Source organism: Stegodyphus dumicola, chromosome X1 (genome assembly GCF_044657685.1).
Source record: "Stegodyphus dumicola isolate Sdum_Otavi_A_Nest chromosome X1, ASM4465768v1".
NCBI lineage: Eukaryota > Metazoa > Arthropoda > Arachnida > Araneae > Eresidae > Stegodyphus > Stegodyphus dumicola.
The window spans coordinates 157,010,484-157,036,558 of NC_140780.1; the positions used below are offsets into that span (position 1 = coordinate 157,010,484).

Here is a 26,075-nt window from a genome sequence, read left to right on the forward strand (position 1 = left end):
GCAGTTAAAGACTGTGAGACGCCCGGAAAATGTACATCACCTGAGAAGTTTCTTGGGCCTTTGCACCTTTTGTACATGATTTGTGAAGGACTTCCATTGCAAGAGTACTTCATAAGCTTACAGACAGCAAAGAAAATTACTTGTGGACCAAAGAATGTGAGGATGCATTCAGCAAACTGAAGAAGGCTATAACAACTGCTTCAATCTTGCCGTATCGTCTACTCGAAAAACCAACTATTCTCCACACAGATGAGAGAAATCACAACGTCGGTGCTGTTTTGGCCCAAGAAATAAAAGGTCAAAAACGTGTCGTAGCGTACTGGAACAACTGGAGAGAAATTATTGTGTCACCAAAGAGGAGTTGCTCGCCATATTTAAAGTCGTAGAACATTTCCATCATCACCTCTAGGCCACACATTTCTTGCTCCATGCAGATCATGCATCGTTTACCTGGTTATTAAATTTCAAGAATCCCGAAGGTCAAATAATCAGATGGATACAGAGACTCCAGGAATATGACATAACTATGCGTCATTGGAAGGGATCATCGCACAGAAACGCCGACGTCCTGTCTAGAGACTCCTGCTCAGAAAGCTTCCGGTAGTGTTGCAGGTTCGAAGCGGAATACGACCTGCCTTATCCAACCATACTTCAAATTAAAAATTCAACATCTTCTAGTCTAGATCTATGGGGTGACGAAGAAGTCAGGAAATAACAGGGTGACGTTAAACCCACAATTAACTTAATGGAGTCTTCATCGAAGAAACTTAATCTGACTGGACATTTCGATCTACAGTGCTACAATTAAACAATTTTAGGATGTCTGGGAATTACGCCACATTCTAAACGGCGTCTTCTACCGGAAGTTCGGATCTGATGATGGAAAGGATTTCTGATGGCAACTGATATTTCCAAGATCTCGGGTCCTGGATGTCCTTAAAGAACTGAATAGCAGCCCGAAAGAAAGCCACTTCGGAATAATGAAGACTTTGCATAAAGTCCAAGAGTGTTTCTTCTTTAATCATGCAAGGGCTGAAGTTCAAAAGTAGTGCGAATTATCGGATGCTTGAGCGGGTCGAGAAGCACCGTAGAAAAGCAGCTGAGGGAATCTACAACATTTCAATGCAGCAGCGTCTTCTGAACGTATCGTCTTTGGCATCCTGGGACATTTGCCATGAACTACTGATTGCAAAAACTGCCATGAACAGCTGATTTCAACATTTCAATCTACAGCGCAGTTGGGCACTCTGATTCGCTCCATATTCCAAACTGCTGTACCGGAAGTTCGAGTCGGATAGCATGTCGATAGCAGCTTATACGTCTAAGATCCTCGTTGTCATTGTAAACTTCATCAAGTGGCCTGAAGCATATAAACCTATTCCTAATCACGAGGCTGTCACAGTAGCAGAGGTATTTATATAGCATTGGGTTTCCAGGTTTGGAGTGCCTCTTGCGTTACATTCCGATGAAGGAAGAAATTTTATCTCGGCATTAATTAAAGAACTCTGTAAAACACTCGACAGACAAAATCCAAACGACACTTTTACATCCCCAATCAGACGACACGATACAAAGGTTCAATGAACCATCCTTAATGACTTCTACCTGATGGTTTTAGAAACAAACAGGACTGGGACCAAAAGATATCACTTTTCTTACTGGCCAGTCCCTATGCTTCCCACGAGCACTACCGGCTATTCCCCATTACAGATGGTCTTCGGCCGCAACCTTCGTCTGTATTGATCATGTCTCGACCTTCGTCTTGTAATCTCTTGTTTGCTTACTCTCGGGATGTACCTTCATCACCTGAGGAGTGTATCCGAGATCCCCCAGGCAGTGTCTAAAGTGATGCACAATTTTGCACGAGAGCGAGTCATCTTGGAGACGGAGAAAATGACGACCCGACATGACAGGAGAGCTACAGGCCATCGATTCAAAGAATTGACAACGTGTGGATACATAGTACGTAGCGCATGATGTATATAATGTAAATAATACATAAAAGAGCATGGACATATTTGTATATGAACATGTAAATTTATGGATTTATTTACTGGTTTAGCGTTTTATTACTTTTACGTCATTTATTGAAACTATTTCTTTCGTATGACATTGATTTTTCTTAGCTGTAAGTAAGCCTTCCTGTCCAGGGATTGTACTGCCCGGGACTTGTAATCCTTGGAAAAAGGGAAATGCTACAGATTTTGTACATGCATGGATAATGTTTGAGAATTTTTTGTGAAATTGTTTCATTTTTCTGTATAATGTAAAATGAAAAGCTCGAGAGAAACAATGGTTTACCAGAAAATAATAATACAGAGACAAGTCTATTTAACCTCGAGTAAATGGCTATTTCCCTAATTTGACGAGATATCGTATAGCTGACTACGGTTTGGCGACCAATTTTTATCACCAAATTTAGCGAAAAATCTCGAAAAGTCCCCAAACTTGACGACTATTTGACACATTTTTGTCCTGTACATGTAAAGTTGTAATGGATGTTTACGTGAATAACTGTAATGGCTTCCTCTATTAGTTAAAACTGTATACAGCTGTCACATTCCTTCCAGTAAGTAAGAGAAGTTGAAAGTACTACAGATTTCTTGTCGGCCCGGGGAAATCTATATAAGACCGGAGAAAGTATCGCATTCCCAGTTGTTAGTTCCGAGCTGAAATCGGAGTACTGAAGGAGAGAAGGTTTACTTGTGAGATATCCGAGAGAGCTTAGCCTTTTAGATGCACTTTGCATTGCGTTGTGTTTTAACGTTCTTAGTAGTTTGAATTGTAATTACTGACTGTACTCTGTGATGCTGTGAAGAGTTGTAAGAGTATTTTTGTCGAAAGTTCCAGAACTGTGAAATGTTCCTTTTGGAAAAATTTTATCAAGATGTCATCGGTTTTTTGTGCATTTAGTCTGTTACGAGCCCGTACGCATGCAACACTATTACTGTTTAATCTTTCCTTGAGCATGTTGGGTTGAATTATTTTACATAGTTTAAAAACTTGTGAATTTAAAATCTTTAAACTATAACAATCCTTAAGAATTCACAAAAAACGTGGTACAATTAAGCTCTATAGTCTAAGTTATGCTTCATGACAGAAACTGAAAGCACTAAATAAAATACGAATTGCATTAACCCTTAACTTGAATGTAATGGATCAAATTCATTCTTATCTTACTCTCTAAATCTTTTCTATAATCATGATTTTAGAAACAAAAGCTTGTGACAGGCGGTAATAAAATAATGCAGTTAAGCTCAAAGAGTATGTTTTTCAAGTCGTAGATCGTTTCAATTTCAAAAATTAAGTATTATTCACAACAAAAGAATTGCCGCAGTCGAAGGAGAAAACTAAGAAAAGGTACATTGCTGATAAAAGAACGTATTGGAACGTAGATCGACTAAAATAAAAATAATAATAAAAAAAGCTGTAAACTTTAGCTGACGAAACGAATTCGAGGCAAAAACAAGAAAGAGAGAAGGGGAAGGAAAAGAAAAAATTCTGACATTTTTATACGCCCAACAAGGGGCATTTTTATACGCCCAACAAGGAAATAAACCAGCAATAAAATAGGATCAGAATTTAAGTTATTATAGTATAATTCATTTCTTTCTAGAATAGTTTCTACAAGAATCAAAGAATAACGTTCGAAGCACATACTTTTGACAGATCGAAATTTGGCGCATGTGTTAAAGATTAAAGAAACCTACTCCGAACTGACTTTGACTGCCCATAATTCAGCGCTGCTCCCACCTAACTCTTAGACCTGGCTAATAAAGTGGAATTTCTCCCCCTTTCTTAATCTTCTTACTAATTACTAACAGATTATTTTGCGAAAGGTAAATATAGGCTCCGAGATAATGACGCTTTTAGAACGGCTGTAGTTTGGTTAACGGGGATTATGTCGCATATCATTTTCCTTTTACGTAGTTCTGAAGTAATAGTACAAAAGATTTCGTTAACATTAGCTATCGGAATACCTTTTTTAGCAGTATTGACTTGATTGCTAGAGCATAAGGAACGTTTCATTCGTATTTCTTACTGACCGTCATAAAAAATATAGCTCAGAATATATTATTATGGGTCGTAATTTTAGGTTGATAATTTCAGTATTGAGAAGTAAATCACCAGATGAACCAGTATGGACTTTCCGGAGATTAAATAGCGTTGAGGCCACGAAATCAGCTGCAGAAAACAACGCTTATGGATCTACGTTGGATAATTATGTATTAACGCAACAGCATTAGTAGAAATAGCCAAATTTTCAGAATATACCAAAGTATGGCGGCCATTCTTCCGGTTCATAACAATCCTTCAGTCAAGCGAGCACGCCATTTTCTTATGAGTTCTTTTTTGCTGTACACGGTAAAAAATTTCATTTCAATGTTACATTATTTTATAGTTCGAAGTAAAGGGTAGCACCAAAACATGGTTCTCTTGATTTTACCGTTTCGCTGAAATATGATAAAACAATCGAATTAGTTCAATGTTTCACTATTTTTAAGGAATACAATTAAACAGCCATACAATTCACAGCCAATTAAAGCAAAGCATTCAGCGCATGCCTGATCTTTCCGCGATTCCATGTTTTTGAGAATTTAGTGGCGGCTGTTTGCATGCGTTAGCGGATGTGGACGATGTGGTGTTCGATAATTACAAGGTATGTAAATGTTTTGCTTGTTTCCGTTTTGATTTATGTATGTGCATTAAAATTTGTGTATTAATGTAATGTAAGATACAAAATAGTGTTAAAACGCATTCGCAGTAACGTTTCAATGAATTTGTTGGAATCTCGTTAGTGCTAAAGCCTGTTCTCACCATTTGGAAAAGAGATTTCCGAATATGCCTAGTACAAACATTCTTAATAACATAATGTGTATTTCTGTGAAATACATTATATTCATTCTGTTGGAAACAAAGAATTCGAACATAGAATGTACTATTAATAACTAACCGTGGATGTAAACTGTGATGGAACAAAAATTATACACACTATTTTGACTATGAGTAAGTTATTTCTTGATACATTTATAAAATAATTTTTGAAGAATCAGAAGATTATGTGTCTGTATGTATATTTTATGTATATAGTCATCGATTTTAGAGTGAATTGCGTTAAAAAGTAGGTAAAATTATAAGTTCCAGAAAATTTTATTCCAAATAATAGTTATTATTTATATCGTTAATTTTATTCAAAGTAATTATTAATTTACACTACACATAATGAGTATTGTAAAGTATTAATAAAAACTTTATTTTTATCAATTTAACTTTTAAAAAGTGTTCTATAAGAATGCAAGTGATAGTGTTTGTCAATACGAGAAATAAGAAACACATAATTTATGTAAAACGCTTAAAAACATTCTTGACGTTATGATGTTGCGTGGCCCCAACTTGTCCGCAACAGTAGTAGTGACTGCTATGAACTGTAAATTATACAAACTCGTAAGAAGGGTTTAAATCCCTTTTTATTTCACTTAAGAAATCACAGTTGCGTTCACTTGACGCTCACAAAATACGCCGACCCGGCGGTTAAACAAAATAGAAAAGTACAACTAAAAATAAATGACAGGATGAATAAATAACGAAGTCACTATCTACGAGGCTCTATAATCGTAACTAACTTAACCGCGTTATATAGCTGAGATTCAGCAAACTTACTGATTAAGAAGTTGAAAGATTCAACGAACTGCCGAGAAAGGCACACAGGCCGAAACCCGCGGTTCTTAAATTTCTACCTAGCAACCTTCACGCTCGCGATTCAAGAAGCGCACTTACAATCTCGTTTCCCTTCTATTTAAACTCAACTTAATTCTACTAAAATTTGAATACTCTGCGCGTTCTACTAAAATTTACATACTCTGGCATTGGCAATTCTAGGGCAAAGTAAAGGCTTGACAGGAAAGATAGCTTAAACTTAAAATAAATGTTAGTTAAAATAAATATAAACCCTACATTTGCCGCTGCCAGAATTTGGTAAACTCGGAAGCAGGTCCTAGAAACGACCTGTTGAAAAAGTTTCTGTATTCTGACCTAAAACTCAAGAGCCCCGTTTACATAAAACAAACTGTTTCCTATAAAATTACAATCATTTGTGTAGATGAATAAATTACCATATCTTCTTACAGGATACTTTCTGGTCTTCAGCAATCAATATTTTCTCTTCCTTCCAGCATCTGGAAGGAATAAGTATCAGTATATTGGAAATACATTATGATTTACACTTTCTTAACACTGGATACATTTTCGTTTTCGATCCTTTTCTTTTCCTTATTTAACTGCTTACATTCACATTCATTCAAATATTCAAACATGAATAATTTAACTTTACCCTGGTTCTCCAACATGTGTGGCGTCAAACGGGAATCTTCGTGTTTTTGTATTACAACACTTCCCCTAACCACAATGATTTGTTAGAATTCAACGACCAAATATGACACACTTTAATCGAACATACTGAAACTCGATGTTTAACATTCTTAAATTTTAAGTGTAGGTGGAGAACCCTACAAAACACATTCATTCTAAATTCCCTCTCATTCATCTTTAGACATGCAGGCTTTCGCTCTAAAGCATGATTTTATCTACTGTTTAATACTTAGATTTGAATTCGTTTCTTTTGAGCATTTACTTTTAGCATCTAAAACTTTATGCTTCTAGACTAAATTCTTTTACATAACTTTCAAGTATTTACCTATATTTACAAAATTCTAATACATATGATTTTTACAATTTACCATAAAATGAATAAGGTAAAAATAAAATTTTACTTCACGCTTTCTTCGCCAAGTTGGCGGCACTGAAACTAAATTTTTCATTAATACAAGAATACGAAGTTATTTTACTTTCGGCCAAATTTTGGCTTTAACATAACAGAATTAGTCTTTCGACCAACAGGAACTGCTTGCTCTTAGATTTTACACTTAAAGAAAATAATACTTTTGCCTTAGCTAAATAAAGTAAAACAAAACTATGTCTCAACCGAGACAAATTGACTTCCGTCAAAACATAGAACTTCGTATTTACACATAACATTTCAGAACAAAAGAAAAAAAAGTATACAAGATTTTAACTTATCTGTTAAAAATTTTATCAACTTTGTACTATTAAAATTTTTTGATCATTAAATAGATAAGTGAAAGTTCACTTACGTTCTAAATAGGGCTGCCCTGAACTGTCTTCTTTCCTTCTTGTCGGTATCTGTCTCTATGATGAACTTCGATTCACTGCGAAACACAGCTATAAACTTTTAAGAAATTTTAATTCGTATAAAAGATATCTACAAAATATTTACAAGTTATAATGATTACAAGCATAATTTATACGGAGACGGTCTATCGTTACACATCTGTTAGACGCGTCAGCGGTTCAACTGACTACTTTTAGTCTCTTTCGCCAAAGGGCGTTCGTGGAAGTAAAGTTCTAGTAAGCAAACGCGACACTCCCACCTTGAGGTCCAGTATCAACAGAGGATGGACCTCAACTGACCTGTAGTTCAACTCTTTTGAGATTTCGTCATACGTCGAGTTCTGTACCTCACTAGCATATCCGACTCAGGTGTAAAGTTGAGTTCAAGAGGTATGAGGTTCTTAGTAGGTCTTATAAATCTCTCCTTGTGCAGTTTTCAGTTTCATTAATCTAATGTATCCGTCGTGGGATGGAAAATTTCCACGATTCTAGCTAAGGGCCAGTTTATCCTTTTTTCGCTGTTGGACACAATTACAAGATCATCAACTTTCACAGAAGATGGTTCGCGGATGAATTTTGAGCTTTGTTTTAGTTACCCTAAATATTCTGATCGAAATCTTTTTCGTAAATCTTTTCTCAATTTGGCTCTGTAAAGGTATCTTTTATTGATGGATTTAGAATCCAAAAGATCTAATTCAGGAACTCCAGTCTCTGGAATTTCTGTTAGAAACATTGCTGGGGTGAGAGCTCTTAAATCCTTTACGTCTTCTGACAAATACGGGAGAGGACGATTGTTCATAATGCTCTCGCAATCACAAATGATTGTCAACAATTCTTCGTAGTTCAGAGAAGATTTTCATAGTACCTTTCGAAGAATTCTCTTTAGTACTCCAATTAATCTTTCCCACCACTCTCCCCACCATGGCGAGGAAGGGGGAATAAATTTCCATTCAATTTTCTTAACTGTTGCATTTTCTAAGATAGAATTCCAATCTATGGTCTTAAACAAATTATTTGATCCAACAAAATTGGTTCCATTGTCGGAGTATACAGTGACAGGTCTACCCCTTCGAGCGTTGAATCGCCTGAACGCGTGCAGGAAACTGAACGGTTGATAGAGATGAGACTAGCTCTAAGTGAACTGCTCTGTATATTGCGCAAGTAAAAATGACGATCCATGTTTTTTGACTTCTTTTTAAAATTAAGAGACCCGTCAGATCAACACCAATAATCTCAAAAATTAAAGCATCTCTTATTCTGTCTTCAGGTAGTGGCGCTTGAGGAATCTTATATGAATCAGAGTCGAATCTTCGACATCGTACACAGTTTTGGATAACCTTGCGTACTGTCTTCCTACTCTTTATGATCCAATATTTTTCACGCAAAGCGCACATAACGAATTGTACTCCAGCGTGACTTAGCCTTTCATGTTCAGATTTGATCAGTTTTAAGACTAATTAATGTTCTGAGGGAAGTAAAACTGGGTAACGAAAGTCAGCATCATCGTCTCTCTGAAAGATACGTGTCTTCACTTTTATAAGGCCATTGAAGTCCATGATAGGTTCTAGAGCACGTATTCTTTTATGTTTCAATCCTTCGAAAGATTCTCGTTGGATGAGTCGGAAGACCACTGTTTCAGCTCCTTTTAGTTCCTCGACTGAAATTCTCCCATGAGTTCTTTCAGATGGTGGTGTTGTAGCATTTTTAATGAATCTGAAGATCCAAGATACGACCTTTATGATCTTTTCGAATTTTGAAATATTGTCAAAAAGGTTAAATTTATCTGTATTCGTGTTATTGCTGGCTGAAACCACAGTTCGTTTTCTCTCTCCATTTACTATATCGAAGTCAGGATGTTCTCCATCTGCAATAGGCCACTCTTCTGAAGGTCGATAAATCCAATCTGGTCCTTTCCACCATTCGGATTTCCTCAATTCTTTTGCAGAGCAACCGCGTGATGGCAAATCCTAAGGATTAAACTTTCTAGGAATGTGATGCCAGTGATCTGGGTTACTCAATTTTCGAATCTCATTTACTCGATTGGCTACAAAAGTGGACCAATTTTCTTTCTGTTTTATCCAAAAGAGAGCATTTGTGGAATCCGTCCAGGTAAAAAAATGGAACCTCTTTTAGTTTCAAGTCTTCTCTTATTGTATGAGAGAGCCTGGCTCCAATAGTGCAAGCGAGTATCTCTAGTCGAGGTATGGTGAGTGCTTTTAGCGGAGCAACTCTCGCTTTAGATTGTATCAATTGACAGGTGACTCCACTCTCACCGCTGTGTCTAAGGAAAATGTAGGTCGCATACGCGTCCTTGCTTGCGTCCGAAAATACATGCAGAGTGGTACTTTCGTCTATTTTGGGAAGCAATCTAGGAATTTTGATGTCTTTCAAATATTTTAACTGAGATGACCATGTGAAAAATTTCCTTGCTAGATCTTTCGGCGGATTAGTATCCCAGTTAATTTTCTGTTTCCAGCACTCTTGCAGAATCAATTTAGGCATGAGAGTAACTGGACTAGTAAACCCAATTGGGTCAAAGATTTTACTCAATTCGGAAAGAACAGATCTTTTGCTCGATACAGGGTTTTCTTCATATTTTACGTGACAAGACAAAGTATCGTCAAACAAGTCCCATTTCAATCCCGATACTGATACAACATCTTCATAATCTTTATCAGAAAGGTTTAGAATTGAAGTTTCATTTTTAAGTCTATTATGTTTCCAACCTCTTAGGTCAAATTTTGCAGTAGCCATTATTTCTCTAGATCCTTTGATAAATGAGTTTAATTCTTCAATTGATTCCACGCTCGCTACGCAGTTATCCACATACATGGCTTTCTTTAGCTTTGAAGCTATTTCCTGATAATGTTTTGGTACATTTTCCAAATGGTAGTTAATTGTGGCAGCGAGTAAAAAGGGGCTGGCGTTTACGCCGAATACAACCCTTCGGTGCCGATATATAGTCAGTTTTTCAGGCTGTCCTTTCTCCCACCATAGGAACCGGAGAAAATCTCGATCCGCTGGATTCACACCTATCTGAAGAAATGCTCTTTATATATCCGAAATTACTCCATACTTCCCCTCTCGAAATTTTGTCAAAATTTTGGGGATCAATTCAAGATAATTAGGACCCTTTTCCAGGCAGTCGTTCAGAGATACCGAATTTTTCTGCTTTGCAGATGCGTCGAACACTGGTCGAATTTTGGTAGTCGAATTTTTCCGAAGCACTGCTCTATGTGGCAGATAATGCCCTTTGATCTTTTCTGCCTCCGAAATATCGATAGGTTCAATTATTCCCTCTTCTACCCAATCCTTTAAAACAGTTTCGTACGCTTCTAAGGAATTCTTTGTCTGAAGGGTTTTCACACAAGACTTCAGACGCTTTTCTGCAAGGATTCTATTATCTGGCAACTCAGGATGAATTTGAAGCCATGGCAGTGACACCTGATACCTTCCAGCGTCATCTCTATCTAAAGTACGTATAAAATAATTTTCTGTAGCCTTTTCTATTTCTTGTTTTGTTTGCGAAAGAGCTGGTTCAGTTATTCCGATAGAATCAAGAGACCACAAGTCACAAATTTTTCTGTCACTAATGTGTAGTGATAAAAGAACTTCATTAAAATTCTTTCCCTTTACCTTCGTTCTCCCTAATATAGTCCAACCAAGGTGTGTATTCATCGCTACTAAACTCTCCGTTACGTGTTTTACTTCCCCTGTAAAGAGTTTTCCGGCATAATCTGCTCCTACAAGCATGTGTATTTAGGGTGTTTTTCAAATAAACAAGAATTCTCATTAGTTACATCACTGGGAAAAATTTTGTAACCTCTTAGTTTCTTTATGCAGTCCCTATTCTCCAGTTTTGGAATATGTGAGCATACGGTTTTTTGGCTCAAAACTTCCATTCCGCATGTGAATCCTGTTCCTGGATTAGTTAACTTAATCAGATACTTGTTGTGATTTTCCCTTTTTTCTATCCCTCCAAAAAGCCCATGAGTCACACTTTCCTGACCTAAAGATTTTAGTTTTAATTTCTCCGCAAGAAATGTGCTGATATATGATCTGCTACTTCCGGTATCCAGAATTATTCGTATAAAATTGCTTTCACCATCTCCGTAAACATTGACAATTAAAGTTTGCAAGATTACACTTTCATAGGATGAATTATTCGTTAAGGCCTTATTTTCAATTTGTTCTTCCTTAATTTCTCCGTTTTCGGTTTTAAAACACATTATAGTGGCATGTCGTTGTTTACATAATTCACACCTTATTCTAGAAGTGCAATTAAAACTAAGATGCCGTGGGTGTAAACAGCGATAACAGATTCCTTTCGCTTTGCATTTCTCCCTTTTTTTCTCAGTAGACCATAAAGATGCTTGTTTACACGTTATAGACTCGTGATCAGAAGAGTCGCAGAAAACACATGGTGTTTGTCCCCCCCCGCAAACTTGCGTTCGTCAACTCCGAAGCTGTGTGTTTCGCAATAGGTCTGGTTTCACTCAGTTTGTTATGCTTTTGCGGCGCCGCCTTTGGCTGGACCGTCTGGAATGTACGTTCCCGCGCAACTAACTGTTCAGAAAGAAATTCCACTAGGTGATTCAAATCGTAATTTGATTTTCGAACTGTTTTATTATATTCCAAAACCAAATCTGCGGGCAATGTTTTCAGCAAAATAGGCGTTAATAAAGCTCCATATGTTTCTGAGGTCATATTTAATGATTCAAGACATCGAATATGTTTCTGTATATAATTGAATAACTTACGGAAATTTTGAATGTCATTAGAATCCTTTAGAGGTCTTATTTTCAGTAATTTATCTATATGGGCGTTTATCAGTACATCTTTATTTCCAAATCTTTCTGTTCGTAATTTTCTTCGGTTAAATCGAAACCGTCAATGGTGTTAAAAGCAGTGCCTCCCAAAAAGGATTTTAAATAATTAAATTTGCTTATGGCGTCAAGCGTTTTATTTTGATGTATGGCTGATGAAAAAGTGTTCCAAAATGTCAGCCATTCGCAGCTCTCGCCATAAAACTTCGGAATCGTAAGTTTAGGAAGCTTCACATTATGACTTTCAATTTTAACGTTTTCTTTAATACTCTCACTTAACTGTTCAGTGCTTCTTAACACACTCAATTTTTGTTGTTCTTATTAATTTCTTTCAATTTTTTGTTATTGTATTTAAATGTAGTTATTCTTTCACGATATTCGTCAACACCGTTTAATTCCTGGTCTAGATCCTTTATGTCTATTAACTTTTCTATATCGGCATCTATTTGTTTTAACTCGTTCGATTTTTCATTCAAGAGTTCTAAGGAAATTTCTAGTTCTGCATTCACTTCGGTTTTTGGTAATTCAGTTTCGATTCGGCAAATTAATTTTGTAACGGCAGCCCTTATGTGGCCGCGTTTCCTTTTTAATGTATCGATGAATTCCGTCATTGTTTAATATTCAATAATTCAACAACTATCAGCAATCACTAATTATTTATGCTTATGTATCATCTATATAACTGATATCAATTTAGACAGTTTCAATAGTTAGGAAAACAGCAGTTACTGGCAGTCCCTGTTCGGGCGCCATGTTAAAAATTTTATCAACTTTGTACTATTAAAATTTTTTGATCATTAAATAGATAAGTGAAAGTTCACTTACCTTCTAAATAGGGCTGCCCTGAACTGCCTTCTTTCCTTCTTGTCGGTATCTGTCTCTATGATGAACTTCGATTCACTGTGAAACACAGCTATAAACTTTTACGAAATTTTAATTCGTATGAAAGATATCTACAAAATATTTACAAGTTATAATGATTACAAGCATAATTTATACGGAGACGGTCTATCGCTACACATCTGTTAGACGCGTCAGCCGTTCAACTGACTACTTTTAGTCTCTTTCGCCAGAGGGCGTTCGTGGAAGTAAAGTTCTAGTAAGCAAACGCGACATTATCTTTGAGTTTTCGATGCTTGGAACTCCGACATCCTCTTCTGGCAAAATTGATCCCAAGTTAGAGAATTCATTAGAAGTCAATCTCCGCTTTTGGGTTTTTCGAGTTTCCTCCATGGTGACTTTTCTTTTTCGCCCTCTGTACGCCGGCCTCTTGGGGTGGTAGTCTTCGGGTTCCTGTCTTTTCCGTTTGTCCCCTGGACGGCTGGTCTTGGCGGCTTCCGGTCTGGATTCTAGCTTGAATTTCTTCTGTTGGTGCCAATCTTTTCGTTCCTGCTTCTGTCTTTTTCTTCTCGTGAACGGTGGCCTTGTTTGCTCCTGACTATCTGGCCCTGGAAGTGGTTTCCTCGACGCAGAATTTCTTACTGTGGAAAATTGTATCTGATCTTTTCCTATTTACCAAAGATTCTTTACGCGGCGGCGTTGATTTCTTGCATTTCTTGAATGCTGGAGTCTGACCATTTTCCTTCCTTCTTTCCGGAACCCTAGCATGACTTGTAGAAGGGCTAGGTTCCTCTTCTGTTCTCTGCTTCTTGGGTGGTGGAGCGTGTGGCGTTACTTCTGGACCTTCCACTTCTTTTGCGCTTGAGTCCTGCAAGAAACTTTTAAGAATTTCAAAATCATTTTGATTATAATATTTTCTCACCTGGCCGGGCTTGCTTTACAGATTTCCTCTCTCTCGTTCTTAAGGTACAATACGACTCCCTTGATTTCCTGAATTACATAGGGGCCTTCAAATTTTGGAGCCAACTTTGCAGTGAAATTGTCTGGGGCACTTGATAAAGAAAATTTCCGCTTTAACACTTTATCCCCAACTTTAAATTCTGCTTCACGGCATTTTCGATCATAGTACAGTTTCTGTCTATTTCTTGCCGTATCCGAACTTTTAACCGCCTGATCAATGAGTTTCTGTATATCTTTTTGTTTGAATTCTTCTTCTCTTTTTTGCACAAAGAATAATTTATCTAATGGCGTAATTAACTTCCGTCCTAAAAATAATTCTGCTGGAGTTTTTCCCATAGTATCGTGATTTGCCGTTCTTAAAGCATAAGCTAACTCATTTATGTAGCCATCCCAGCGCTTGTGATGTGTGCTAACATAACTTCGAATTATTTTTACAATATTTTTATTAACTCTTTCTGCGATGTTTGCCTGTGGTCTATACGGAACCATTTTGATATGGCGTATGCCAAGTCCAGTACAAATGTTTTCAAATATTTGGCTAACGAATTGTTTACCGTTATCGCTAATGACTTTTATCGGTGCACCGTATTTTAAAATGTATCTGTGTAAGAATGCATCTGCGACTGTTTTGGCTGACGCGCGTTTAAGTGGAACAAATTCTGTCCATTTTGAAAAATGATCTACAATTACTAAGAGAAAACGATTTTTATTTAACTCACTCTGGGGGAAAGGACCAAGAAGATCTATGCCTATAATTTCATTCGGAAATGTAGCGCGAATGCTATTTAAGTACCCGGCCGGGCTGTAATTAATATCATTTATTAATTGACATTGATTGCAGGACCTGACATACGCAGTTACTATTTTGTATAATTGCGGGAAATATACCGCCTCGCGTATCCTTTTTATTGTCTTTCTGACCCCTAAATGACCCGCTGTTTTCGCGTCGCGTAATTCCTTCAAAATGCTTAATCGAAGCGAGGCTGGGATAACTGGTCTATATTCGAAATTTTCGTTTGTTGCTTTCGTATAAAACAATAAATTATCTATTATTTCACAGTTTTCTGCTCTACTTCTTATTGCATCGATATCTGTGTGTTCAAAGCTTTCAGGGTCTTTCAAATATGCATAGATACTTCCAAATTCAGGATCAGCTTTCAATTCAGCAATGATTGTTTTTTTAGAATCTAAAATTTTTGAAGTCAATACAGCGCATTTGAGTTCATTGCCTTCATCGTCCAGTTTTATTCGAGATAGTGCGTCAGCAACATTCTTTTCCTTACCCGGTTTATATTTAATTATTAGATTATATTCTTGAAGTTATAAAGCCCATCTTATTAACCTGGGCGTTAGGTTTTTCCCCGAGTAAAGTCTACCAACAGCCGCATGATCCGAAAAGACTGTTACTGGCGCTTTGCCGAAATAAACTCGAAATTTGTGTACACCCATTAATACGGCTAATGTTTCTCTCTCTGTAGCTGTATAATTCCTTTGCGTAGAGTTTAAAGTTTTACTAAAAAATGCCAAAGGATGGCCTTTGTGCATGAGAACCGAACCTATGGCATAGTCCGACGCATCTGCTGCAATTTCCAGGTTTTCGGCCCCTTTCGGGAATTTCAAAACAAGGGCATTGATGAGTGCTTCTTTTAACCTTTCAAATGCGGTATTTGCTTCTGCTGTCCACGTGAATTTACTTTTCTTTCTTTTAATTACTAACAAGGGTTCAACAATATTAGCATAATCTTTTATGAATGACCGATAATAAGAACATAACCCAAGGAAAGAAGAAAGTTTCTTTGCGGTGTTGGGAGGTGGGAAATTCTTGATGGCTTTTAGTTTTGAATCTTGAGTTTCTATACCCTTTTGCGAAATTTTATAACCCAGATATTTAAGTTCTTTAGTTGCGAACTTGCAGTTTGAAGCGTTAATTGTGAGACCGGCCTCTTTTATTAATTTAAAAACCTCTTCCAAATCTTTAATATGTTCTTCCAACGTACTACTCTTTATAATTATATCATCTAGAGAGATTAAAGTCGATTTTCCTAGGACAGGCTTTAGAACAATGTCCATAGCTCTCTGGAATGTTGACGGGGCCCCACACAACCCAAAGGGCATGCGTAAAAATGCATAAGTGCCCGTTTTTGTGATAAACGCGGTTTTATGTATATCTTCAGTTCTCATAGCTATTTGATAGTAGCCCAGACGTTAAGTCCAATGTAGTCATGTATCTCGTAGACTTAATCTTTCTAATAATTTCCTCTATAACCGGCAAAGGGTAAACTGGGAACTTAGTAACACTATTAAGCTTTCTGTAATCGATAGCAAACCTCCAAGCTCTTTTATCCGAAGGAGGGAAATCATTCTTTTTCCTACATAGTACGACTGGACTCGCGTACTCACTATATATGGGCGTTATTATCTGGTTGTGCAGCATTTCCTGAATGTGTTCTTCGATAATTTGCTCTTTCTGTTTATCATACCGGTAGGGTTTAGTCCTACAGGGTTTATCGGCAGTTAATTGTATATCATACGTTACAATTTGACAATTACCAGGCCGTTCTGAAAACAAGTTTGAAAAAGTACTCACCACTTGCTGGATGGCTTGGCTTTCATGGTCATTCAAATGGCTAAGGTCCACCACCCTCCGATCCATTTCCAGCATGATCGAATTCTGAAAATTCAGTTTGGCCTTCGCGGCCTTTAAAAACTCCATGCCTAAGATGACTGGACTCTGCAAATTTTTTACCACAAAAATTAATACTTTGAGGCTTTCATCTTTTACCTGTATTTTTAATGATAATTTCCCGATACATTGACAGGTTTTTCCTTGCGCCGCTATAATTTCTGTGTTTTTATTTTTAAATAATTGTAACCTATTAAAATTCTTCTTGAAAAATGTATCACGCATAAAATTACCTTCTGCCCCTGTATCAATGAGGGCTTCTACTGGTACATCGCCAACCAGGACTTGTATAATCGGTAATTGTGAATTCTATACCACGACCGTATTTATGTATCTTCTTGAGGGTTTTTTCGAAACTTCCGAGGTCTGGATCCTCGCTTCTATAGGCCCCTCTACTCGTTTAAAGCTTTCCTTTCAACTTCAGTCTTCTGGGTACGCGGACGGTTGTTTTCAAATTTCCTTTTTGGGCCTTGACCTTCGAGCTTCGATGAGTTGTCTTGATAGCTTTTTCCCCCATAAGAGCGATTTGTGTTTCCGGTCTGTTGATTTGAGGATTGCCTTCGGTGACCTTGAGAATACGATGACCCTCTACATTTTTCCACTATTCTGCCGTTTTGGAACTTGACCGCCAACTCGAAGAGTTCCTGCAAGGTGCTTGGGTTTCGGATTTCGAAGTAATCTTGGATAGCAGGTAGCAAGCTTGGTAAGATTATTTCAATTATCTCCGTGTCAGGTTTCTTTCCATACAGCATATCCGTCAGCTTAACTTTTCGCAGAATAATGTCCGTCAACTCTTCTATATTTCGTTGATAAAAACTATACAGGTGACAGGTGACAGCAGGACAGGGCACCCAGACGGCTTTCTATGACTACTCGGGTATTACCCTGGCCCTGCAACCATCTAGAGACTTCACAAATTGTAAGACGCTTTTATGCCAATTGTGTTTATTGCATGTGCCCTATTCCGGCCTGCAGAAGTCTATGCCCATTTTTTCTAGTTTGTCCATTATGCTTTTAAGCTTTTGCCGCGTGCCTCGATGTTTTACGAGAAGGCGTTTGAAAGGCAGAACATTGGTAGTTGGGAATTTGATGTGCCATTCTGCTGTTAAGGAGCACTCCGTGACATAATGGTCTGGTGAGCCCACGTTGTCACAAACACACATATCAGTTGTTGCTAGACCCCTTTCTGCAAAGTACGTCGGAAAGGGGCCGTGGCCTGTCATATATCGCGTGAGGTAGGGCGCTGAGATGAGCCAGTCCACCTCTACCTTGGGCAGGAACTCATATGCTCTGCGGCCTTGCGGGATTTGGTCCCATTCATTCTGCCAGTTTCCAATGGCGGACTCCTCTATTTGCCTCTTTAGGCATGACCGGGGCAGGGGCACCTGAATCTGCTCCGTTTCCTCATTTTGGGCAGCCTTCTTGGCAAGAGCGTCTGCTGCTTCATTTCCCTGGATTCCGGCGTGCGCCTTCACCCAGGAAATTTGGATTCTCATTGACTTTTCTTGTAGACGGAGGACTTCTTGCAGGTGCGAGATTAGTGCAGAGCGCTGGAGAGGGTTGTTGATAGCATAAATGCTTGACAGGCTGTCAGTAAATATCGTAGCTCGACTCTGCCGTGTGTCAATTGCCCATTTCACTGCCTTTGTGAGGGCAACTACTTCCGCTTGGAACACTGAGTTCTGTGGGCCCAGACGGCCCTTCCATTCCTTTGCTATGTTTCCATTTATATAGGCTATATAGGCACTGCCTACAGCGTTATCAATTTTTGATCCGTCTGTATAAAGCACGGCCCCTGGTCCGTCTAAGCGCGGGGTTAACGCTGGTGAGTGGAAAGTCCTTATGCCCAGTCCATATTCCGACGGATGTGTGCTTAGTTTGGACCTGCGTGTTTCGTAGACTTCTGGCAGATAGCATGTATCCCCATATGTGCATGGCTGTTGGAGTTGCGTCACCTTTGCAATTGAGGCTTCTTTCTGCGCTTTGATTGGGAGCGGCATAAGCCCTGCTAATACCGAACAGCTCGGCTTCTAGCTTTGCTCGGTCTTTCACTATGGGTAAGGCCTTTAATAATGATCTTTTGAAATTTTCAAAGGTATATGTTTGGCCTCCGAATTCTCCTAATAAAAATTTCCCTATACTCTTCCACCATAGTAAGGCCTGTCTTCTTAGTGCAGACGTGGCAATGGCAACTTTTTGTCTTTCAGGCACAGGGTATAACTGGAAATGATTTTCGAGGCCTTCTAAGAATATCGCCACCGAATTTTTTCCATCGAAATTGACGTTTGGCTTGATAAATGCTCTCATCGTTTGGACCAGGTATCCAAATCCTTCTAATTGGTTCGCCATTTCTTGTTGTTGGAGTTGTACAGGAGCTTCCATCCAGTTTTCGGCCATCTCAGTTCGTAAGGTGTTCGGGTGCCAATATGATGTTGCGTGGCCCCAACTTGTCCGCAACAGTAGTAGTGACTGCTATGAACTGTAAATTATACAAACTCGTAAGAAGGGTTTAATCCCTTTTTATTTCACTTAAGAAATCACAGTTGCGTTCACTTGACGCTCACAAAATACGCCGACCCGGCGGTTAAACAAAATAGAAAAGTACAACTAAAAATAAATGACAGGATGAATAAATAACGAAGTCACTATCTACGAGGCTCTATAATCGTAACTAACTTAACCGCGTTCTAAGATATAGCTGAGATTCAGCAAACTTACTGATTAAGATGTTGAAAGATTCAACGAACTGCCGAGAAAGGCACAGAGGCCGAAACGTGCGGTTCTTAAATTTCTACCTAGCAACCTTCACGCTCGCGATTCAAGAAGCATACTTACAACCTCGTTTCCCTTCTATTTAAACTCAACTTAATTCTACTAAAATTTGAATACTCTGCGCGTTCTACTAAAATTTACATACTCTGGCATTGGCAATTCTAGGGGAAAGTAAAGGCTTGACAGGAAAGATAGCTTAAACTTAAAATAAATGTTAGTTAAAATAAATATAAACCCTACAACGTGAAAAAATTTAAATATTGTTCTGTAAAATTAAATTAGTGGTTTAATTTTTCTCTAGATAAAAATCTTGGTACAGTGTCAATCTTCATTGAAAGAGAGAGAAATTTTAAATTTTCATCACCTTGCTGTTATGTATGCTTAATATCCTAGTTTTTCTTTCTCTGCAAAAATGTGCTGATAATTTCAAAGAATATGTTGATTATGAATACTTTCCGTGAGGACCACAGCAAAATTAAAAGTAGTCGAGTAACTTTTAAAAAGGTATTTGGAATGTTTTACTGAATTAACAATTTTTTTATTGCTTTTTTAAAACTTTTGCTTATTAAATCTTATTGTTTGATTAAAGCCATTTTGAAATATTATCTAAGTTTTCCTTTTTATGAGAAGAATTTTTTGTTTGGCCATGTTGGCAAATATTATGTTTGAATGCATGGTTATTATACCAGACTTGGTGTTTAAAAGTCTTTTCTTTATTTCATATAATAATATATATTGAACTTGAATAGTTGTGTTTATTATGCATACTTTTATGATTGCTGCACCAAGCTGCTACAAAAATGCCAAAAATCTGTTCTAGATACTGATACTACAACTCAGCATCAGACTGCCAGAAAATTGGAATTTATGAAATTCTGTGCAGTATCTCTGCCAAACTGGGAATAAATCTCTATTTAACTTAACATGTTGATACTTTATCCCAATCGTTTGTGAAGATAAAGTGTTAATTCATTGAATTTCTCAAGATATTAGTATTTTTCATAGCTGGAATGATAAAAATAATTATAGCTTAACTCCTCTGATAATTCTGCAAAATCATGTTATTCGTAGTTTGAGGTGGAACTTAAATGACTTTATAATATGGTTTTCTGATTTCAACAAATAACGTTTTGCACTAAATAGGAAAAGTTTTATGTGTACCGTTTCTCATAAAGTACAAACTTTTCATGTAGATTTAAGAGTTTAATTAATATCGTGTATGTAGAGTAATAGCAATTAAGATACTTTTTTTTCCTGAAGTGCTTAAGAGGAGCTATTGGGATTGTAATTGCTATCTGTTTAAATCTTCAAAACGAAGCTCGATCGTTTAAAAATATAAGTAACTAATAACTAAATAAACTAAATAACTACTTCTAACTAAATAAAATATCAGCTAAATGTTATTTCTTCATACACTATTTTGTTAGTGGTAAGTATGGCAGAATATTAAATGATAGTGTAATCAGCATTCAATTCATTTATTTGGTATCAGCAATTCGTAGATGCATTAGCTTCTTTCATAATTGGCAAGTATAACACAAAGATTTAATTTGAGTACTATTTTTTTAACTGTACAGTATAATTTATTGTTGTCAAGGGCAACAAATATTGCCAAAAATAACTAAATTCTCTCAAAATGCTTTATATTAGTGCCTGAGAGAAAAGGTGATGCTCTGGAATTTCCTTGAATATTTTTAGAAGTTGACTTTTGCTTTAAATCTAAACCTTATTTTTTATTTGAATAATTTTAACTTTTCACTTAATTTTACTTATGATATCATCCAAAATAACATTTTGTTTTTGAGACATTCGTTTTTTAATTCAAATAATATGCAGAGGGCTATTTGTTCTTTATCTTTTTCGTAATTATTTTAGGTAACCTTTGTGCCTATACATCAGTACAACAAAAACATTTAATAAATTTAAATTAAATATGCATTTTTATAGTTATTTCAATATAAATATTAACGAGATTATGATAGTGATAAAGACTTTCAAGATGACAGTAATAAATGTAAAGAAAATTTTGAGTTTAAATTCTCAGAACATAAGTTTCTGATTTCTATTAGTAACTGCTTTAGCTTTCTTTTTATTACTTCAAACTGCTGAAATATTCAAATGTATTGCTTCTTTTTAAGCTGTTGTTACATTTTAAAAATATGTTACTACGGAAAGTTTCATTTTGAAAATTTTCTATTCCACTTTCTTAGCTAAGAGTGCTTTTTGCAATCATATCATAATAACAAGGGTTAAATAGCAAGGGAAATGGGGTTTATTGAAATTTTAAAGGGGGCTCAGTGATAATCTGGATATTGGTACCCAAATAAGCAGTGGCAATTAATCAGCATAGTCAAGATTTCATTGATTCCAGACATGCACATGTATACTAAAGTTTAGATCTTAAAAGTCATACAAGAGATATATCCCAAAATAAAAGTTGTTACGAAATCAACATTGTTTTCTTCCTCTTCTTACCTAGTACAAGTGGGTTTCAGTCAAGTTAGTAATTTACTATAAGAAACAGGAAACAGGTTGAATATTTCTGATGGAGGTGATTTAAGAATTAAGCAGTTTTATGCCAAATGTTAAAAAAAATTATATCAATACACACATCACATTAATTAATCTTTGTGAAATTAAAATTGAACTTCAAGTTAAAGTCTGTGATTTTGTTTCTGAAAACTTGTTTATATTTGTATAATTAAAAATAAAAATAATGCAAAAAATAATAAAACATAAATCCAATAAACCATTTTTTTAAATTTGTTGTTCAAAATTTTAGTTTATGTTGTTTACGTACAATTTTTTTGTATTTCGATTATGCTGCATGCTATATATGGTAGAGAAAAATGTAAGGGGTCCTATGAAGAAAACCTTTTTCTAATATTCTTATAAAGGGGTTTAATATAAGAAAGAGCATTAGGACCCACGCTCTACATGATAAGCAAAGTTTTCCAAGGCCTAGCATTTATTTTTTTTTTAATCTTAGCTGAAGTTGTATTGTACTTATTTTTAAATGTAATGTCATATGACATATAATTTTTTTTAATTCTTTTCGGTATTTTCTGATTATTCACTCCCCCTCATCAAAAAGTCACTGATTGTCTGTTGACTTTGGAGAGAGATGTTTATTTGGATATCGTTATGTCTAGTTCCAAAATACATCCCTGCTGCCTATTTTTCATATAAGACATGCATTCTTCTTGGTGTTTTGCAGTGTTCTTGTCACGTACACAGCTATCTGCTTTCACTGAAGAAAGCATCAGAGAATTCCGGAAACTAAATATTTTGAATAATCATCGCATCAAAATCCTAATATGACTCACACGAAAAAAAAAAAAAAAAAAAGGGCACATGATGTTTTTAAGCAAGCCTCACTGTGTTTTATGCGTGTAGAAAGTTGAGTCTGGGATTTCGCCGAAAATTATAAAAACTGCAGTATACGGTTCACCGCTATGCTAAAATGCTTAAATTCCCAGAGGAGCGATCATGATCTGCTATCGTACTGGTGAAATGTCTGGAAAGCCATTTGGATTGCCATGGGCACACCTAAATTGCCACATGAATATATTTTGACAACATTGTAGGTTTATAGTAATATAATAAAACACTTTGGAGCCGGTATAGCTTGTGATCTACCTAATTTTCTTAATATTTCGTATTTCTTATAATTGTGTATTTTTAATAACTGTACCTTTAGATGTGTATGCATATTAATATAACAAAGTGTATACCGGTAGACTATACGCTCTACCAGCACGAGCTCATTTTCATAATATCAAGCACATAAACACTTTGCGATATAAATATTTTTTGACGACAGGGTGCGTTGCCTCCTCAGTACATTTTTGTGCTTCTTTGGTGGGTTTCGGGATAGTCAGAAAATGCTCTCTTCTTTTTTTTTTTTTTTTTTTTTTTTTAAATAAAACTGAAAATATTGATGTTCGGCTAGCAAAATATTTTGTATTCAGCCCCAGTATTTGACAAAAATTGTTTTTTATTATGTTTTTGTTTCTTCTCTACTTATTCATTTAGAAATAAAATGAACATGTTATTATCAGTAATGGTGTGGTTGAGGCTATTTAACACTAGTAGTTCGACCTGGGTTTGAATCCACGCAAACGGATTGCCTGCATGTTTGGTTTTCTCCATGTGTAACATGAATGCAACCCATTTTCTCTACGAAAGCGCACGTACCTTTTTTTTTTTTTTTTTTTTTTTTTTTTTTTTTTTTTTTTAAAGGTTCCTACTGATGTTGAAATAGAACTACAAAAAGGATCTAAGGATTTTTTTAAAAAATGCTAGTTGCGTTTTTGTGTGTCTCTTCTAATGATCATTAGAACTGATTACTATGTATATAAGACTACTACAATTAAACTATTAAATAAAAAAAGTCTAAATTTGGGTTTCATGATGCTGTTAAGTACCCTATAGAAATTTCAGAAAATCTTTCACAAATGTTTTAAAATAACTGCTGCATACACGTGTGCTTTCTGAGATTTATTGCTTAAAGTATTCCAAAATGTGAAGCTGCGAAATGCTTTCTGTTAATATTATACGTAATTGAGAATATTACACATACTTTACATGTAAGTTTATCTTATTTATTTCACACAATTAAAGTTTTCAAGTTATAAAAACGTTATTGATGAATATACTGTTCCTATATAAGCACAATAATGTATGCTAATTATTCAGAAGTACATGTTATTAAATTCTGAAAAATTATGATTAAAATATAAATCATCGTTTGACAGGTTATATGAGCTTCTTGTTGTTAAATTAAATTTGTAAAGCAGAATATAAGTGATATAATTCATTAAAGTATGCTTACATCTATGTTTGTGCAACATTCAGCATAAAATCTTTCTTAAGTAATTAAATTTCTTATGTAGCAGTTGCACAAAATTTGTCTACGTTGATTTAAATATGTTCATTAAGGCTTTGCGATCTTAATTTTAAGCTTATGTTTTTCTCTAACATATTTTATATGAAATGTTTATGTTTCTGCATGACATGTTACCAATAAATATGTTTAATCTGCAGAAAAATGGAATTTGCTTTTAAATAAATTGAACAATTTGAATACCTTTGGAAAATTTTCTTTATTGTATAGGTACGTAAATATTATAATTTATCATATTTCATAATACATTTTAAGATATTGTAAACAAAACATTATTAAAAAATCTTTATGGTGTAGAGGCTTGTGATGAAAAAATTTTAAGTAAAACTTTTTATGTGTAGGGAGGGGACAAGGGAACACACGTTACAGATCCTGGCAAACACTTCTACAGAGTCTTCAAATTTTAAAGGTAGGTGTCATACAATGTGAATGAAAATAAGAATTATGCATGGAATAGCGTGTTTCATATATAATAGTAATCAGCTAAATATCTGTTAATTGCACGTTACAATGTATAATTTTAATTTTATTATGAGAAAGCAATTTATATTGTGAGTTTAAATACTGAAGAACTTAAATATAATATCGAAGCTATGTATGTCTGTAGAATAGCAAATCAATATGAGATAAAATCTGTGATTTAGATGCACCATTTAAAGATGATTGTCAAGACAAACTGTAATACTTCATTAGAATTCTGTTATACGAGTATAATGTGATGATATTAAACAAGAAGGTTACTAGTTTACAGATTTTCACATGGGGGTGTAAAAAAAAAACCAAGGAACATGTATGAAAGTGATTTAAGAATGTTTCATGGGTATGTTAAATCTGCTTTCCTAATGTATGGAAGGTATATTTAGTGGAATTAAACAACAAAGGTAATAATAAGAAGAAGAATCAATTCAATTTGCAATTGAAGCTATATCAAATATGAATTTTTATTGAAATTCAGCCTTTGTAATGAGCAGTTATATATTACCTTATTTATATTGGTTGTGTAAGGCATTCAGTTTTGTAAAAAAGTATTTTTATACACATGCTAATATATCGAAAATATGTATTTTATTGATACATAGTTTATACTTTCATTCTCTCAAAAGTGAATCATAATCTTATGCAAATAAACCAGATTGCTATGCTAGCCAGATTGTCAATAATTATTGTCAATATTATTGCTATATAGGCTCATTAGCATAAGCTCATATAACTCATAGCAGTAATGAATTTTGAAAAAAAAAATCAGGTCAAGGAGCCAATACAGTAATTGAATAAAAAATACCATAAAATGAATAATATAAAATTTTCTACCTGAGCTCTCAAAAAACTTCCTATAATTTACAGTTAATGGCTCAAAATAATTACAGTTAATGGTAAACATAATTATAGTTAATGGTTTAAGGTATTCTCAATCCATATTGTAATATAGTCCATTTAACATATTTCCAATTTATGGTTCAACCTTCTCCAATCTTGCTTCAACGTATTGGCAGTTCATGGTTCAACCTATTACCAAATAATGGCTCAGACAAAGCACCAAATAAGGGTTCAACCTATTACCAAATAATGACTCAGCCAAAGCACCAAATAATGGTTCAATGTTTCACCATCTTTTGGTTGCAACGTTTTCAGTACTATAAATTGGTGAAACCTTGAACCAAATTTTTAACAGCGTATTCCAAGTTCCAGTGGTTTTTGTAAACAAATTGCCATGTTTTTTTTTTTTTTTTTTTTTTTTTTTTTTTTTTTTTGTCTTTAGTTTTAAAATATGAGCTTGTGCAATTTGTGAGCAAAGGAAGAAACTGCGGTAAAATTTCTGCGGGAATACACAATTTTGCCGAAATTTCTCTAAAGCCAACAACCAGGAAATGCGTTTTTTAGATAGCTGCTGTTGCCGAGG

The 26,075-nt window shown here is 35.6% G+C and overlaps 1 protein-coding gene across 2 annotated transcripts in view; it reads right to left on the reverse strand.

The window, feature by feature from the left end:
- LOC118179791 (uncharacterized) overlaps window positions 1-26,075 on the reverse strand; it is an 81,569-nt gene that overhangs the window by 48,139 nt on the left and 7,355 nt on the right. The window contains exons 1-2 of one of the 2 annotated variants that reach the window (XR_015038687.1): window positions 7,152-15,061; window positions 6,114-6,176 (exon numbers count right to left, since the gene is read on the reverse strand). The exons of the other annotated variant lie outside the window; for it this stretch is intronic. The gene's annotated coding sequence lies outside the window, so the exon portion shown is untranslated. Of the gene's footprint in view, window positions 1-6,113; window positions 6,177-7,151; window positions 15,062-26,075 lie in introns of those variants that run through there. 2 annotated transcript variants of the gene reach the window in all.